This window comes from Hetaerina americana, unplaced genomic scaffold, assembly GCF_022747635.1.
Source record: "Hetaerina americana unplaced genomic scaffold, ioHetAmer1.1.p SCAF_4, whole genome shotgun sequence".
Classification (NCBI taxonomy): domain Eukaryota; kingdom Metazoa; phylum Arthropoda; class Insecta; order Odonata; family Calopterygidae; genus Hetaerina; species Hetaerina americana.
Window position 1 is genome coordinate 55,611,836 of NW_027286985.1, and position 18,398 is coordinate 55,630,233.

General features: G+C 39.1%; 1 protein-coding gene across 3 annotated transcripts in view; it reads left to right on the forward strand.

Moving 5' to 3' along the window:
* Nucleotides 1-18,398, forward strand: part of LOC139691988 (dual oxidase maturation factor 1-like) — a 350,529-nt gene that overhangs the window by 251,910 nt on the left and 80,221 nt on the right. The gene's annotated exons all lie outside the window — the stretch shown is intronic.

Genomic DNA, 18,398 nt, shown 5'->3' on the forward strand with positions numbered 1-18,398 from the left:
TATTTATTTTATTTTATCATCAATTTTTCTGCAGGCCAGTTCCGAAGATACTTTACCTCGTTTCTTCGTAACAGAGAATCGTAATCAATTGAAATCCATTGGCCAGAGAATCAAATTTATAGTAAATACATATCAGATTACGTTTACTTATAACATATGTAAATGTATGATACTTCTCTTTGCGGACACTTCTCTTAATTCATTCCGCTCTCTTAAGTTCTTTGCTTAGGCTTTAAAATTGGTAACTCATTTATAATTGAAAATACCAAACTCATAATAACCGATGATCGATTGAATTTAGTCATAGAGATCGGTGAATCATTGAACTCTAAAATCACAATAATATAATCTATATTTGAGATTTCAAGTGAGCCAATTTAGTAATTCTGATTTTTTTTAATGCATCACTTAGGATTTGATCCCTGTGCACTCCAGTAAGGAGTCGAACGGGGACTGGAAAACCCTCAAGCAATAACGCCAGCAAAGTGAGAGGAGTAAGAAAAGAATGTAATCCCAACTCTCAGTGAACAGGCCAAAATACATTTGTACTTACTTAGGTATGTTCACTAGACTCGCGCCAAGTTTTAAGGGCCTTGCCCCGCGATCCGACGCACAGGAATGCAATCTGGACCGATGCCTAGCTTCGGCAGCAAAGGAGAATCCCGCTGCGAGAGACGCACGGGTGCGGTGCATTATGGTGAGGATTAGAAGAGAAGAGAGAGAGATCCGAGCGTGGGGGGACAGTGACTAAGTGATGGGGAACCTGCATTAGGCGTATAAATGGATTGCAAATGTCTTCGTTCTCGTGGAGTCATTTTTTTCCTTCAGGATTACCGCAGTTCGTTCCATTTTTCACGTTTATCCGTCTTAAGATGGGGTAAGAAAGTTCGCGACGTCTCCTCGACATCTGCAGTACGTTTCCTGTCCAAAGGTACGCCTCCTACTTCACTTTTTTTGGATTCATTCTTAATACAGAATACTTGGATTTTAATTGTACGACACCATGTCAGCTCCCCAACAACTCATGTATGACATATCAGTGACAATCGAACCAGACGATGTATCTGGTCTTTCAAGTTCCTTCCTTTTCAGTAGCTCCCAAACCATCCTATTCAAGGTTTCAATCGAGTACCACCGAAAAAATATAAAGTTCCATAGATTAGAATATTTGAAGATGATTATGATTTTATTTGACACGAGGGTTCCCTTGGCGAAGAAATCCAAATGGCTTACTTACAGCTTTCTTAACTTTACAGGTATGTAAACCTGGCGAAAACCTATATCTGTTCTCTTCAACACTTAATTTGGTGTCTGGTATATGTGATTTGGGTGAATTACCTTTGGTGTGCAGGCATGTATCGTGGGTGTGTATGCAAGTAGGGTTGATACCCAACCCCCCCCTCCCTTCTACATACGCCCTCAGGGCGGCTTTCCTGGGCTGTTAAGTAGATGTAGGTGTGTCGGGAAGTATGCTCCGGGAACAATACATCCGGAGTCACTCTTGTGAGGTGATCCGCTTATTGCAACCGGCCAAAGAAACTTAATACTAAATTATGTTATGTAGGGGAATAATAACTCAATTTTTCAATCTGGGAAGGAAAGTCACGATAGTATTGTGACGAATCCTAACGAAATTTATTTTATACATGTTTAGATATCTGGCTAATTCTGTCTGTTTCCAATATAATCTGCGCGGTAATCCCATGCTGTTTCACAGGAATAAAGCAAGAAACTCGAGGTTTTCAAAGTACAAAAGTTGTTACACTGATATAATTGAACCATGTGACCATCCTAAGTTTGCAATGGAAACAATACACGGTCTTTATGACCTTCCATATGATTCTATTATGTTTTTGAAGGAGCTGAGTCCTTCAGTATCGTTTGAGTTTCTTTTGAATATGTTACGTAGGGAGCACGTTGCGTTTCGATCGCGTGAACTTTATTTTACGAAGGACAGCTCCAAATTAGCTCTAATGAATTGGTAGCATTCTTCAAATTCTGAAAAGCTCTATCATTATCTCCTAAATTATTCTGTCATGCCTTTTTTAGCAAGGCCTTTAATCTCACTTAGCATATGAATCTTTATCGATTTGACCTGGTTAGAGATCAAGCGTAAGCGTTTCAAGGAACTCAAGAGAAAACTTACCGGGAAAAACGGAGTTGGACTACTGCCGCTGGAATAATCCACCGACCTATGTTTTGTCTTTTTTACCTTTGGCTATTTTTAAGGAGGACATTGCTACATCTAATTTCACCGTTTCCATTAACTTTCAACTCGGCGTCGTTTAAAAAACAAAAACCCGTACAGAAAATACGGTGAAATATTTTTATAATCCTATACAATGTGATAATACCATGTTAAAAGTTAGGCGTTGTTAATAAACGAGGGAAAAATCGCCCCATTTTAATCACTGAAGTTACTTCAGTTTCGTTCCGGGGTATTTAAATGATTGTGGGTTCATAAGGTTTGCCGTTTGATCCTGCCGTTGAAATGCATGTTGAATGTTTGTACTCTTTTTCGCTTCGTCGATTTATTTAAGTGTGATGTTTCAAAAATATGCTCCGGATAGACCATTTACGAAAATATTTGCCCTATGCTACTGGCATAAAATTTTATTATTGCAGATAATTTTGGCGTGCATTCTATTCCAAAATAAATTGCTGGCAAAAACCATTACATCGAATTTGAATTGCTCCATCTCGTTTATAAATTGTCCATATAGAATAACTCAGAATAGTACATTTCTTGTAAGGTTTATGAGCTGTGTATCAAAGCATTTTCAAAGCGAATTCTCAGTTCATTACTACGCTTTTAACTCAGGGCTCTTTCCTAAATCCTTTTACTTTAATTTCACGTGCGCTGACATTCGTTTTATATGGAAAACGTTTGCTATATGTTACATAGTGAGGCTCGGTCAAATAAATATTTCCATATTACATCAATTAATTATTACCAAATGTTTGATTTTTCCGAAAGATATCATTTTTAGGATTATTCAAAAATGGTTGTAGATATTCATTTTATGGAGTATTTAGATTACAGTAATATTTTAAAACGAATCGTTCTTACGCTACTGATCTTTACTCGTTTGATATATTTCTAAAATGAGAGGAAGGCTAAGGTAAATGATCTTCTTGTTCAAAATCATTTCTTAAAATATTTACAGTAGGTTGAGTGATCTTTTGACTTCTTTGATTGGGCGAAAATATTCTCACGGCAGCTGTGAATCATTGATGAAAAAAAATTTTGGAAAATGATATTATATATAAATATTAAATAATTTGCAAGAGAAATAGTCATATTTATTAGTAGAAATATAGTTAATATACACTTGATTAGCTGATTTTATACCTCACCACACATTATGTTTTCCATGCCAATCACAGGAATGGAAATTTTGCTGTCACACATGACATATCCATCAGAAGAGCTTGAAAGCATTTATCCTTAGTTTTAAAATTAAAATTTACCTTTTAATGAGTTTTTCTTGTGACATGAGGTAGTAAATGGCAGGATAGACAAGGTCAAATAAATAAATATCTGAATTTTACTTATTTTCCAAAACTTTGGTGTGGCCTGCCTTAACTGGCCTCATTTCACTTTAAACAAACTTTTTTCTGGTAAGTAACGGACATTCATTTAACAAACGCCGATTCTTTTGAAACTATAGGTTCACCTGTATTAAAAATACTATTACTTTATTGCTTCAGATAGCATTTTTAGGGTACCTAGATTGTGATCCAGGATGTGCCTTTTACTCAATAACAGACAACATATACCCTATAATAAGGTCTTTTTCCGGGACTAATAGAACGTTCGATGATAGAAATTTTGCGGCCGCTGATTTATGTGAAATGAAGTTAATGTGAACTGCGATGTGACTTATTTTATGTTTAGAAGCATGGACGATAAAACGTTAGATTTGTCTCGGACCAACAGCCTTCATTAGTAATGAGAGTTAAGAATCTCTTGGAGGTGAGAGCTCGGATAATAACTCGGAGTATTTAGGTTGCAGTTATCAAAAAACTTTCGCATTAAAAGTTATTGAAGACACCACCTGTTCTTAGAACTATTATCCTTTGGATGGATTGTCTCGTAATTAACGACTGTCTTCCTCCGCAATCGGTTGAGGACGTTATTCTCCAAGTTGCAAAATCTTTCGTCATTCCGCTTCAACTTTAAGTACTAGGTAATAACTGATAAGGAGAGCTGCGTTTATTATCCTTTGTATTCAGTGAGCTATTTATTCGGAGCGTCGTTAAAAATGACGCATTATATTTGATTAGTGCAGTGGTTAGTTATTTGACATAAACTCGAGACGTCTAGATACGGCATCTTGTTTTCGAGCTATAATCAGGAAATAAATTCACATACGTACGATCTTATAGCGGTTTTTTGTAATTATTTGGGAAATTTAGTCATCAATACTCGAACTGAGCAGTTAGTATTTACTCCGCTCCGCTTTTTACGTCCCAGATTTTTACACAATCTAAATACTTTTTATTGGATTACCTAACGTAAACAACAGCTCCTGGTTCTGACAATGTCGGTTTTGAAAATCAGGCTGAGTAAGATCATTTCTTCCATCGAAATAAATAATGTCTTTTGTGAAACATGTCTAAGTTATAGCAAATTTGGAAATAGAATTTTTGTTCCAATTTAATATATATTTTCAAACATAAAAATTATGCAATTCGATTTTGTTTACTATCTCATGTTCCTGGGAGGATTGTATTGAGGGAGATAGCTCTAACAGCAGCAGCAGCGGCGTGTGAGCTCTTAAAAACAATGAGATTAGCCTTCCGTTTTAATCGCTCACGACCATCTGGGTTCATGATTTCGTGAGAGGACAACCGACTGTTCACCGAGGAATTGAAGGCTCTGAATGGGACAAAGAAACGGGCGGCCCGCGGTGGCGCGGACGGAATTGAGGAACATGGAGGAGGAATTGACGAGTGAGAATGGGGGGGGGGTGACGTCCGTGAGAATCGCAGCAGGTCACAAGTGTCGGACACAAAACCATTGTTGATTGTGCTAAAAGCGTGGTGGCCTTTTGGGTAAATCCGAAACCAGCGCCTTGTCCGCTTACGCCACCTACGCTCTCCCTATACTCTCTCTTGCGCCACGCTGCCCGTCGATCACAGGTGGCTCGCGAAGGCCCGGGTGGGTATACCAATATAACGGTCACTCCATGAAAACTGATGAAGTGTATGGCCTTGCTCTGGGCGTATTTTGAATCGAACCACAATTGGACACGGGCCTAAAATAAGTCGACGTGACTTATCTTGGGAAGCTGTTGTCCGCCCTAAGTTACCTCACGGGTGTCGGAACATGTGCATATTCCCTTCTTTTGAAACTAATCTATCCCTACATTCGTTCGAAAACCTCCATTTAGAAATAAGTCCATATTTTCTTGGATTCGTAATCCTTATGCTGAAGTATGATGCCATCAAACTTGATTGATACAATTCATGCCACTTTCCTTCCGTTAGGATAATATGAGATTACATATTCCTGCTACTTTGGAGTTTCTTGCTGAACGTGTTGAAAAGCAAATAAAATAAATAATTTTTAATACTACTCCTAAGGAAACTCAACGGCATGTTAAAACGATCATTTCCTTTCAAATAGCATTGCGGTATTTTTCTTGACAGAAAGACTGGCTGACTGAGTCCCTACGGATTACATTAAGTCATTAACGGTGGTCTTAAATTAAACTTCAGGTAATGCTGACTAAATTTTTAGGGCTATCAAATTTTAATGTTGTTATATGCAGAAACTGAGTCCAGATTTTACCACCAGCTTCAATAAACAATGGCTTTGAATATTCCCAAAATTATTTTTTTCTTTCACTGGCTTCAATTAGCCTTGTTCTTCTGGAACTTAAATTTCTCTGTGTCTATCCTTATTCTTAAATTCATTATTAGTTTCTCTTAATTGAAGTTCAAGGGCCACGCGACTAACCAGAATATTTTTGCCAATTCTCGAGTGCTATACTATATGACAGCAGTCATAATAACTAGGTCATCATAGAAGACATCGTATCGTTGGCATAAAATCTGCAATGTTATGGAATGGCTGGACGATTTAGAGTACTTTAAAATTTATCTTTCAAATCTCAGTGCAATATTAGGTGGGCAACATTTTAGCCCGTATTAAAAATAAATCTATAATAACCATCATAAACGTATTTGTTTTCATTGTCATTTTCTACTTTGGAGTACTCATCAACGTCAACTTCACAATTATTTATACGCGTGTATTACATATCTTATGATCCAAACCTCTCCACTCAAATTAGTCAAACCAATTAAAATCCTTTATGTTAATTACTTAGTTTCGCGGCTGATTCTGTTGTCTTGGCCAGAGACATAAGCAGTAAAAGGTATTGCTCCACATTTATTGGCGTCCGTTCAAATTGAAAAGTCCCCTTCGCGCTAATATCTGTCTCTGTCAAATTTATCTTTTTTCCTTTCTCCTACGCGAAACTTGTAATTTTCCACTCAATTCCCTCAATATCTTGTTCCGTTATTTGTACCCAAAGAATTCACTCAATTTTATATAATGTATGTCTTTGCTTGGGATGCCGGCGTAATATTTACTCAATGTTTTCTGTTCGTTTCCGTTATTTCAGGGAATAAACAAAATGATTAGTGCAGGATTTCATATTAGGGTGATGAATCAAAAGTCGATATACAGAAAAAATGGTAAATAATCTTGTAATTGTCTTAAAAAACGATAATTATGATAATATCGCGTATAAAATGTGTACAATTTCTGCATGGATGATAATATAAACATATTCATATCCACTGCTGACGTAAGTTAAGGTAATGGAATTTTTCATGTAATCTTCTTTGGAGACTTTTGAAATATGTGTGTGGAGAATGGTGTAAAGAGTGAAATGGGCAAAAAGGAAAATAAACGAAAAAGTACTGTCCATGGCGGGGAAGGAGAGGGAATGGTTGGGAGAAATCCAAAGGAGGCAGAAAAGGTGGATGCAGACTATTTTAACTGAGCAATGAATGTAATGACTGCGATAGATAAGAGAACATTAGGCATTCGAGACAGGGGTAGAAATATTGGCATATTGAATGGAATGGAGGAAGAAAGCATGCGGAATTGAAGATGGGCTTATTGCAATGCCGGATGCCAGATAGTGTTTCGCTTAAAGGGACAAGCAAAAGAATCATTGTTCAGTCTGTTTTCATCCTAAACCTGCCTTAAAAGGTAAAATACCTATTCAAAAATCTAATTTACAACTAATCAATACGTGAATTCGATTAAATAACGAAGAATGATGATGGGTATAAGCAATTGAAAAATAAACGAGCTGCGGAAAACTAACCCTGGCATTTATAGGTAATGAAGACACCATCGATGAAATCAAGCATACGAAAAGTAATGAATCTCTTAAACTCTCCTTTGGATAAAATAAATAAATAGCCTTTCTGGGTACGAATATATACGATATCGCCTGTGAATTCGAAACGAGTTCTCATTGCTTCACCTTTGATATTTATTGGTTATATTTTTGAAGCTTTTAAATTTCCTACCTGCTTGATGCCACGGCCTTTGCCCGCGGCGCGGACCGAAAACCCTCTCGAGTGGTTTTTTGTGGTCATTAATGCCTACGGGCCCGACTATTTATTAATACTTCCGTCGTGACGATAAAGTCTTGCACCGACGGCTGCGGGTAAAGGCTTGGACCATTTCCACTAGTCGTGATGAGGGCAGAATCATTTCCTCTCACGAACGGTTCTCTTGAAATAGGAACATTGTGGTTTTTCTTCCGAGGGTGGAGGAAATTGGATATTCTCCCCTGCCATCCTTTACTTACTCTGTCTCTCGACAGCTCGTGCTGTCAATGGGAAACCCGTGACATATCTCCCCTTGGTCTACGTGTAAGAAAATACTTAGTATTTTCCTTCCGTGAAATATATGAAATTTAGTTTCATAATCATTTCCTTTTATTTATAATTTATTTTTATTTGCTCATAAATCCATCTTGGATTGAGAATGATTTCCTCACCTCCCAACATTGAGCAATTCAATATGTGTATATCACTTGGAGATAAATATTCTGGCGTTCTTATCTGCCAAATAAATATAGTTATGGCTTTTTCCATGCATCATAACCTTCATGGCACTCCTTTGAGACATCGTGCAGACGTGTGGTAAATGTGACAGAGTGGTGTTCATGATGTATTCAAATAGCGAAGAATCCGAAAACAATAGACGGGTGGCTCTCTCTACTAACCTAAGTTCCGCTGGCAAGCGTTTGATGATAGAAGATCCTGAAAATCCGTGACATGGGTGCTTTCATACCAATGAAAGCTGACTCACGCCCATTGAAAGATCTTTAGTCCATAATTAGAATTTTCAGTCACGGAAATGTTAAATATTACGAGAAGGCTTCTGGAATCTTACTCGAAAAAGTAGAATCCAAATCCCGGTTTAGTTGACTAATTACGGAGAATAAAATTTATTCTTGAAAATTCCTTCTTCTATAATATTCCCTCTTATTTCTTAAATGACTTTGTACCCTTAGTAATGAGTTACGCTTAGATTATTTCCCCAATATACCTGTATTCTTCATATTCGCTCGCTTTACATCTCCTATAAATCCCTTTTTTTGTTCTAATGGTTTCCAATTGCATTCCGAGAATGATATTTAATACACATATATGAACACGCCCTTGTGTCGGCTTCCGGGATATTTGGTAGATGTAGAAGCTTGATCTTTTCTCTGAAAGTTTTCCTATTCAATTCCTTTTCTGAACTCTTTTCCCCTTGAAAGATTATTTTTTCGAAATTGGCTCGTTTAATTGTTCCAAACTGAGTCAGTCCTTGGTGGGCCCGACGAAAATTCGCCCAACCACTCCTCATATATTCCATCCCTTTTTCAACACTTTCTATAATCAGATTTCCTCGGCGTATATCCGAAAACACCGCGCGTGCGCTAAAATATGGCTACAGAACCGCATTAAGTGCTCATAAATATTCTCCCCAGACCGTTTCTACCGATCTGGTGATCGATGCCTTGATCCATAGGAAGTTATTTTTTCACTGCCGACAAATTCGCAAAGTGGAAAGCTCCCAAAGAGCACGACATTTTTGTTTCCTGGGAGGGCGGGCAGAGAGAAATATCGGCGGTTCTAGAGGATAAATAGCGGATACGTGATCCGACAGACTCATCAAAGATTTAATGGTTCAATTAAAAAAAATATAGATCTCCTTTTTTATTTCATTCAAACTGCAAGCAGGAAATCACCCCGCCTCACCCAGTCCCACGGAAGCGGCTTTTAAAGTGGTCTTTTGCGATAACATCGCCGCTCGCGCGAGAGGGCTCTCGACTGGGCTATCCGATACACTCGTACGTCAATCCACATGCGTTGGAAGCGGCCCGCAGCTTAGTGCGCGTTTTATCGACGGCCGCGGCACATCACACACACACGCGCGCGCGATGGGGCGGGCGAAGGGATATGTAGGGAGTCCGTAGCGCGTGTTTTCCCGAAGTTTCGCCGACTCCCCGATGAGCTGCTGGGAATCCAAACCACCATCCCGCACCACCCCTCCCCCATCTACCCCCTCCTTCCCTGAAGGAAATAAGTCTTCCTTTTGTAGAAGCTGACACGCGACGCGAATTACTTCCCACGGACAAGGCTTCGGGAGTCAGGAGGAAAGGGCGAGCTCGACGATATCGATTGACCGGGATGCCCGCCCGACCAGAGGGAGACGGCCGACCGATTCCTTTTTCGCATTCCCGGCATGGATGCTCAATGAGTGTTTGCGTGGGCGATGTGGATCTCCAGATATCTTGCCTTTCGCTTTAATTATCGCTACTTCGGCTGCGAAAGGGGAGACGACGTCACATACACCGTACGAGGGAAGTTTTGTTGCCCACAGCCGTCGATGGAAAGAGAATCGAAATGCGGTCGGATAAGCGTTTGCATGCACTTTGGGGAAAATTTAAATCCATTCTTAAAATGTGACTCCGGTTCTAATTACACTTGCGAATAGGCCTAATTAACTTCCTAGAAAATAAACAGTTTAAATTAAGTCCATTCTGGCTCACCTCTACTGCGCCGGTAAAAACTAAGTCGAAATGGTGATGGCACAAAATGATGGAAATAATGATTGGTATTGAAAATTATTTTAGACGAGAGAAAGAAATATGGTCGAGGGAAATGACTCATTCGCATAATTTTGATTGATAAGAAGCAAAAACTGAAGCTTTAAATGATGAAAAAATTCCATAAAGATGTTCATTTACGATATTTCATTCCTCTTCACCGTATTCATCTCTTGGGATGAAGCGAAAAGCCCTGAATACCTTTACTTTAGGTATGATATAATTTTTAAATTACTCATTTTAAATAAGTTATTATTTCATTATTCCCCGAGTATATTTCTAAAATGATATTGGTTTATCATCATGCCTATTTTAAAATGTATCAGGTTGAATTACTAGTGCAAGTCATTCTTAAAAACCGTGGGCATGAAAAAACCTTTGCGATGAAAAAGAGGCTAATTTTCTCCTTTTTTTATTTGAAAGTCTCAGCTATCGCTGCAATACAAAGGTATTGGTCAATTTATTTGAACTCTTAGGATGGATTTGACATTGTAAAGTTGGAGGGAGAGAGAGGCTAACTGAGAAGATTCCCATGTTATGGTATCCACGTTTGTGCATCACTGTTACGCATTATTTTGGAAGTTGATGAATGCCTATAAAGTTCATGAAGGATTTTTCTTGATAATAAGGAAACAAGAAGTTTCAACTACAAGATAATCAGTCACTCATATTTATAATGCTATATTTTAGTCTGAGGAAGAGGGTAACCTAAAATCCACCAAATGAATTTTATTTACGGGGAATTGTAAAATATCTTGCGTTGAATACATCATCAAAACATGTGACAAATAACTTGATAATTGGATTGAGAGAGTTTCAAATTGTTTTTAAAAAGGCGTATGTTGTACGTATATTATCACAAGCATGTATTTGGGTAAGTGTTATGTGCAATTAATATTGTTACTGTACTTCACAATATGTTTTATTATAATCTTACGTCATTATTTCCTGTGCTATATAATTTAGTCAGTACAAATTATGCAGCAGAATTACCGTTATGGCTTTGTTCACATCAAATCTTTTAAACCGCAAGTGGTATCCAACCGATATCAGCCTTTAATCATAAAAATTTGGAAATATAAATTTAAAGTTTAGTTTAAAGAGCAGCACAGGGCAATAAATGATGTAACAATGCATTTGTTGGGGCGACCTAACTTGGTTTTGTTTTTGGTCGCGAATTTTGACGGATGAGGACGATTTTATAGCAGTAAAAAGCATAAGGTATCGGTTCCGGAGTCAGTTTCTCTCATTTGACTTGCCTGATATAACCTGCCGATATAACATGGAGCACTGATAATTCTCTCGTCAGAAGTTAACAAGAGTGCCCTCTACCTTTCTAAAAGTCTCGCTCGCTCTCCTCGTGAGTCGAGAGGTTTCCATACTAGCTGCTTCAATCACCCCTTCACATTCTTTTAATTTTTACAATAATTTTTCACAAATGTTAAAAATTTACTTTGAACTTTATCTTTCACCTTACCTTTGCTCTTAAGTTACTCCTTCGGCTCCCGATGATCTCTGCATTGAATCTTATTCTGTACAAGCAAATGTGAAATAAAACCAACGATACCTTTTCCCTGCTTTTATCTACAACCTCTCTGTTAAATAAAATTTCACTAACATTAATAAAATCGTATTTTTCTCATTTTAAGTGTGGATATTACATTAAAACTCGCGACATGGGAGTTCGGTCGGTAATGTGTTTGCCTTCGATGAATGAAAGCCAGAATTACTACTCAGTGACGGATGTGTTTGAACTTAATTCTTACTACTGTCTCTATCCCACGCACCTACGTGTTTCCCAAGTTTTCACTTCAAACGTTTATTGCTATACATATATTAATATTTAATGTCCTTTGCATCATTCCATAATTTGAAGAGTGAGTAAAATCGAAGAGGGTTAGCAAAAAATAAAAGAAGATATTAGTCTTATTTTAACACTACTTAAATACTTTCGTGGGATGTCATTCCAACCTACATATTTTTCCCAAAACACTATAGACCTAACTAAACACCTGCTGTTTCGGAAATTTCCGATATGTGTACATATAAGTTATCGCTTTGGCAGTTTTTTCATTGATATCAGATAAGTATTCTACATCCATACAAATAAGTGCCCATAATGTTAGCTTTTATTTTATGGAATACGTCTCCTTGAATTACGCCTAATTCAATCTAGCGCACGACCATTTATAGTAGGAGAGCTCGATGGTTGGAGTCCTTTTATTAATAGTATAAGTACTCCAGCTTTGAAAATTAAGCGAACCTATAAATCACCCAAGTGTACTCCTCTGGAAAAATAAGCCGCAATGACGAGATCAGAAAAATCCATTCCTTTCTCCGAGTCGTTCGGGGCAGTCACCAGTGGGAACATAAATCCAAGTCAAATCAAATTAAAAGCTCTTAGGCACGCCGTGTGTACCCAAAGAGTGGGCGGAGATGGGTAAGAGAAAGAGAGGGAAGATGGCCGTTGGGGTATGGAGATGAAGGTGCCAATAGTGAAGAGAACGTCTTCAGCAACTTTTCTCCACAAGTGCTTACCAATGAGGGCAGGAAAATATCCAACGAAAAGCAACGCCTCTGAAAATCATGTACTTCAGAGCGTGGTTTCCCAAGCGTAGGCATGTAATGCCGTTGCCGGGACTAAATCATGCGCTCTTGAAAGATATGTCATGTGCTTCGCAAAAAGTTACCTGGCAAAATCTGTTCCTCTTTCATTTGAGTCTTCTTTCTTGGCTTCATCCAACACGGTGCCTATATATCAAAAGCTCGCTAGTTTTTCCTTACTCTTTGTTGTTAGCTCAGCCATAACCTTTCAACCACAGTACATTATTTACAACACTTAATGTGACGTTAAGCAGAATCTCTGATGTTGAATGGTTTTTGCATTACATCTACATATGACTCTCTTCAGAAACCTCGTGAATTTACTTGTGGGTGTGATGATCGAATTCCTGGTCGTAGATAACAAAATTAGGATGTTTGATCCTGCAATACGCAATCCATGCTCAACAAAATATCAAGGAGGTTTTAGTTTTAGATTGTGAGCTAGCGGTATTTGCAACAAAAAAATCCACACGTTTTAAACTTCGATTATTGGTACAAATTTGAAAATGTATTTCAAATTCCATATTCATCTTCATCCTCAAAGTGTTCGTGGTGTTAACGGGTAGGTGATATTTTTTATTTCTCTGCTCTACGCGAAATCAAAATCCTGTGAAAATTCTCCGGAGCGTAAGGATAACCTGTTGCTCGAGCGTGATATAATGCAACAATATAAAATTTTTGAGTCGGTGAGAACTTTTTTGTCACTTTTCATAACATGAATCCTTCATTTTAACGCTTCGAGCCGACTTTTTCCTCGGAAAAAGCTGAGAAACTTATGAGTCCCTCATATATCTCTCTTTGGTTTAATAAAACGCACCTCGGTCAATAAAAATGTTGCTCTCTAAAATCGCGGACTCTTACATTCCACAACAAGAATTTTTTTTTCAATCCACCTTTCTTGTGCCCGCTGGACGTTCTTTCCAACCCCCCCCCCCCCTCCATCACCCTCCTCCACCGAGATTCCTTTGCCACCGTTGAAAGCCATTATGGCGAGGTCGTAAGAGGCGTCGTGTTTACCCGTGCCTCCCTCCCACCCACCCTCGTTTATCCACCTCCCAGGGAATGCGAGGCCTGCTCGGGTCCCGTGGGCGTCTTTTTGTGCCTTCACCGACATGAAATAATAAAAGCACCTCTCTCGCACCTACCTCCTCCCACTCTCCCGCCCTCTCTCTCGTTGGAAGACATCCAGTGATTGACCCATCGGGCGCCCACAATGGCCTCGCCTACCGTGGGTGCTCACCCTCGCGGACTCCTTTTTAACATTTTTCCCACCAAATGACCGCCAATCCCTTCACCGGATGAATAAAACCATAATGCTCTTTCCTCCCTAAACGACCTTCCATCTCCCCGCGCCATTGCCTTATTTTCCGTTATATATCTTCGCCTACACCACTCGCTCCCTTCCCTCTCTTCCTCCTTTTCTTTCAGCTTGACCCGCCGACAACAGCCGCCTATCCCTTCACCAAATAAATAAAGCCGTTCATGTCTTCCATTCATTGTTGCGAGCCCCCTCCCCTCGCACCTGTCCAATCCCCAAGCCCGACTGCGTCCCTTCGGCGACTCATTTGCCCCCGCTCCTCGCCCCCGATCTCATCCCCGGGGAAACAAGATCCAAGCCTCCTTCATCCTCACTACCACCACCCCCATCCCCCTCCTGTCCCGTTCCCCGGCTTGCAATCTCGTCACCGACACATTTCCCGTCGTGCTATCACTTATCCCATCTCCTTTATTCGACATCATATTTGTGGCACGATTAAATGTTTCTCATGTGCTATTATTTAATTTTGCAGGAAGCACCACGGCTGCTTTTACTGAGTATTTAGTTCCAAATACAATCTGGGGTCGACGCAATTACCATTTTCCTTCTCCTGAACAATACGTGTACGGCGTTTGCACCAACAATTATGTTTATTTTCAGTGAGTAGTTTTTAAATTTCTGCATTTATTGTTGTCCAAATATGGAAATTTCCATAACGCGGAGTTTATTATATTAGTGCTCGTTATTTGCGTTCATGTGTATTATATTATGTATTTACTTGTTTGTACTATAACCAATGTATCAGTGTCCAAATTGTCTCGTGTTACCTGCATTTGAAAGCGAGGGAAATTCAATGAATAGACTAAATAAAAAATTCAGTGACCAAATTCAATGCGAAATCATCTGAAATCCTGTGAAAAATACTTATCTGTCACTATCTAACCGACAGCCATATCTCGCGGAAGGGTCCCTGCGCAGTTTTTAATGGACGATTGAAGTCACAGATCAATATCATAAATATTACTTATTTTCTTCATCTTTACGCGTGGCCATCCTTCCTGTGCTTCGTCCATTCAGCCACACTTTCACATTTTGTGTGGCCGATGGCAATCAGTTCGAAGTCTCACCCGATAACGCAACCAGGCCTAAGCGTTCGAGTCACCTCAGACCTATTTTTCTTGTATTTTAGCCTAATGAGTCCTTTCCGACTGGATTAATACCAATCCAAAAAATTTTATTTTCTATTAGATGATCTTTTGGAATGTTTATGAAGAGTGTCAATTAAAAAGACCTCGTAAAAGCAAACAACTGGACGGCGTCTGAATACAATATGGGTCCATTAACCAGTAAAATATGGGTGCATGGTATATTTGCACTAAGGAAAAGTTGGAAACGACGAAATTACCTTTCGTATTCACGAGCTTGAGGATAAATGTTTACGTCAGATTACAAGGTGAGGATTCAATGCATCTGATTTCCATATGTAATCAAATATATTCTATCGCTTTCCACGGGTGATGTCAATCCGAAATGCTGTCAATTTCAAATTAATCACTTCGACGAACTTATTTTGGTCATATTAGAAGAAAAACTCTTCTATTTTACCTCTAATTCATGATCAGTTTCACCTATTGCAAAACAGCTGTCTTTACCAATCCTGGAGTCATATTCCGATCTTATTCATCGAGTACCTGGATGTGTCACGCCATTTAAGTTTACTCCATTTTTTGACCCACATTCATTACGACCATGACGAAGATAAGGAGGAAGATATTTGAATAGATGCCTTTCACTATGAGACGCGAATATTTGGCGCCAGTGCAGTTTGGGCGACGTTATAGATCTTTCCGAGGGTATAGATCAAGCCCCCTGGTCGAGTTATCCGAGTTGCCATCTCTGGCAACGACGTGTGAATGGAACAGTGGAACAATTTAACATACAATGCGATTTCCATAATCACAGCCGTATAGTTAATGGGTGGTTTTGAAAAAAATAACATAGCGTAAGAGCGACGGTTATTAAACTACATTTTTATTTGGATAGATATTATTAATCATCGCAATTGTTGTTGACAGGAACGGTTTTTTTCGTTTTACTTCTACCCACAAGGTAACAATGGTCAATCACGTGACTCTAAATGAAGATCCTTCTCGATCACCAACATACCAAAAAGTTCACTATGTGGTCGGAAAGTGGTCAATCAGCCACCCTTTTTTTGTTTCTATAATCATTGAATTTATTTCCCCTCACTTTCGCTTGAAATCATTGGAGGAATAATGTTAAAATATTATTTTAGATCTAAAGATAAACGGCAAATAGTCATTAGCAATGGTTAATATTGGTGAGTGGAATGGTCTTATAATGAGAATTCATTTAGAATTGAATCTCGTGGAATCGCTGATTTACCTAGAGGAAAGATCCCCTTAGTTAAAATAGTGAATTCAGCATATATTTTCACGTGTGAAATCCGTTTTTCGTAATGATATTGCACAAAAAAGTCTCTCTAATCATCATTTTTGGAGTCCTTTAAGGAAGAAGAAGTGTATTTATATCAAGGTGCAGTCTTTAGAGCAGGATTAATCACTTGAAAAGTCGATGGTTTCAGGCCTAACTTTATGGAATCGATTCAATTTGGAAATGAAAAAATAGTAACTTTGCGATTACACAGAAAATTTATTTCGATACGACCCGGGTTTCGACGTTCAACGTCAACACCCGAAGGTGAAATGAACTTTCTGTGGAATCACAAAGTTACTAATTTTTCATTTCCAAATTGAAAAGTTATTTTTTATCACTGAATTAAAGTTTTTTTTTGCATTATGAAACTTGCATTACACTTTTGGATTCGGCTTTTCTGTGCAACTGCCCTCCTTCCTACGACCGTAGACCTCTATGATATTTTTCAGGGAGTGGTATAGAATAAATTAGCGTCAAAATCGGTGATCGTGGCTAATTCGCTCGATTCCATGCCCAGATTTTCAACTCTCCCATTCACTACTCGTGGTTCACCGCTATGTTTTGAATGAGGGCCAAACACGCCGTTTACGGTGATCTCAGCAAATGAAATAAATGCGGAATGAACACACAGCTGAGTCTACATCTACTCACGCCCCTTTTAGAAAGCTAACCCCTTGCGCGAACAACAGCATGCTCTTCCAGATCTTTCGTAGAAGACGCATGATGCGTATTCTTGTAGAAATTTTAGTTTCTACCAACATTTTTTCTTATTTGTATTTCAATGTTATTTGTTTGGATATGGCATTACCATGGAGAAACCATATAAATTTGTCTATCCAATTAAACCATTAAATCTTTATCAATTACTGGTTGAGGCAATTTTAATTTGAATTTGTGAAATACTATTAGATACAATTGGTCTTTTAATGGAAATAAAAAGACCAGTCTCAATGCCCAAGTATAAAATAGAATATTAGTAACTATAATTTAGGCTAAGATTTTTACGATATTTTATCTACGAGTTTTAGTTTTTGCTTTTATTTAAAGATCCTTTAGTTAAAGAAAGATAATTTACGTTAAATCTATTGGCTCAGTGTCTCCATAAAAATGTTTACCCTTCAATTTGATGTTTAAACGGCATTACGAGTCAAATCGATGGCCATCTCACCCTTAATTTGCCTATGCCGGTGAATCCTTGAGAATGCATTTCCAAACGGACGGGATGAATGCACAGCAGCAGCCCCCAGTTGTGCTCATCCTCGTTCGTCCGGTTCACAGCCTCAGCCACTCTTGTCCCCTCGACCTTTACTTGCCATTTGGGGGGGACGATGTGGGGGGGAGGGTGAGAGGGGGGATTAGGGGAGGGGGGGTTGGAAATATTGGCGCCTTGCCTGGAGGAGCGGCGAGGTCCTCATAGGGTGGAGTCAAGGGGCGGAGGCAAGGGGGCGCAGTCCGGCCTGAGGGGGAGCGGGGTCCGTTGCTCGTGGGGCAAAGTAGTGCCGCCAGAGGAGACGCCCACCGACACCCAGGGTTTAATTAGAAGCGCCCTCGTGAGTGAGGAGTGGTGGTACCGAGGTTCACGTATTTATGCAGAGATTTACCGTCCATCAGCCCCATGAAGATACGCCTCGCGTATCGTCTCCCATCTCAACGAACCCCTCCCGAAAGGTATGGCACTCTCCTGTTCGGCACTCTCGACGCCCATTTATTTACTTCATTTACTTTGGATTGCTGGTGAACGGGGTTCTCGCCCAGCAGTTCGCGTGCAAATGGTAAAATGGTCGATCGCTCAACTTTCCAACTTGACCGTTGTTCGAGTATGTCAACATTAGATAAGGTTATGATTTTTGGCCGAGGCTGAGTTTAGAAAGTTACTATGAGATGATTGCGGAAAGATTAGGGATGGGATGGCAAACAATGCCACTTAATATATCGATAAACCT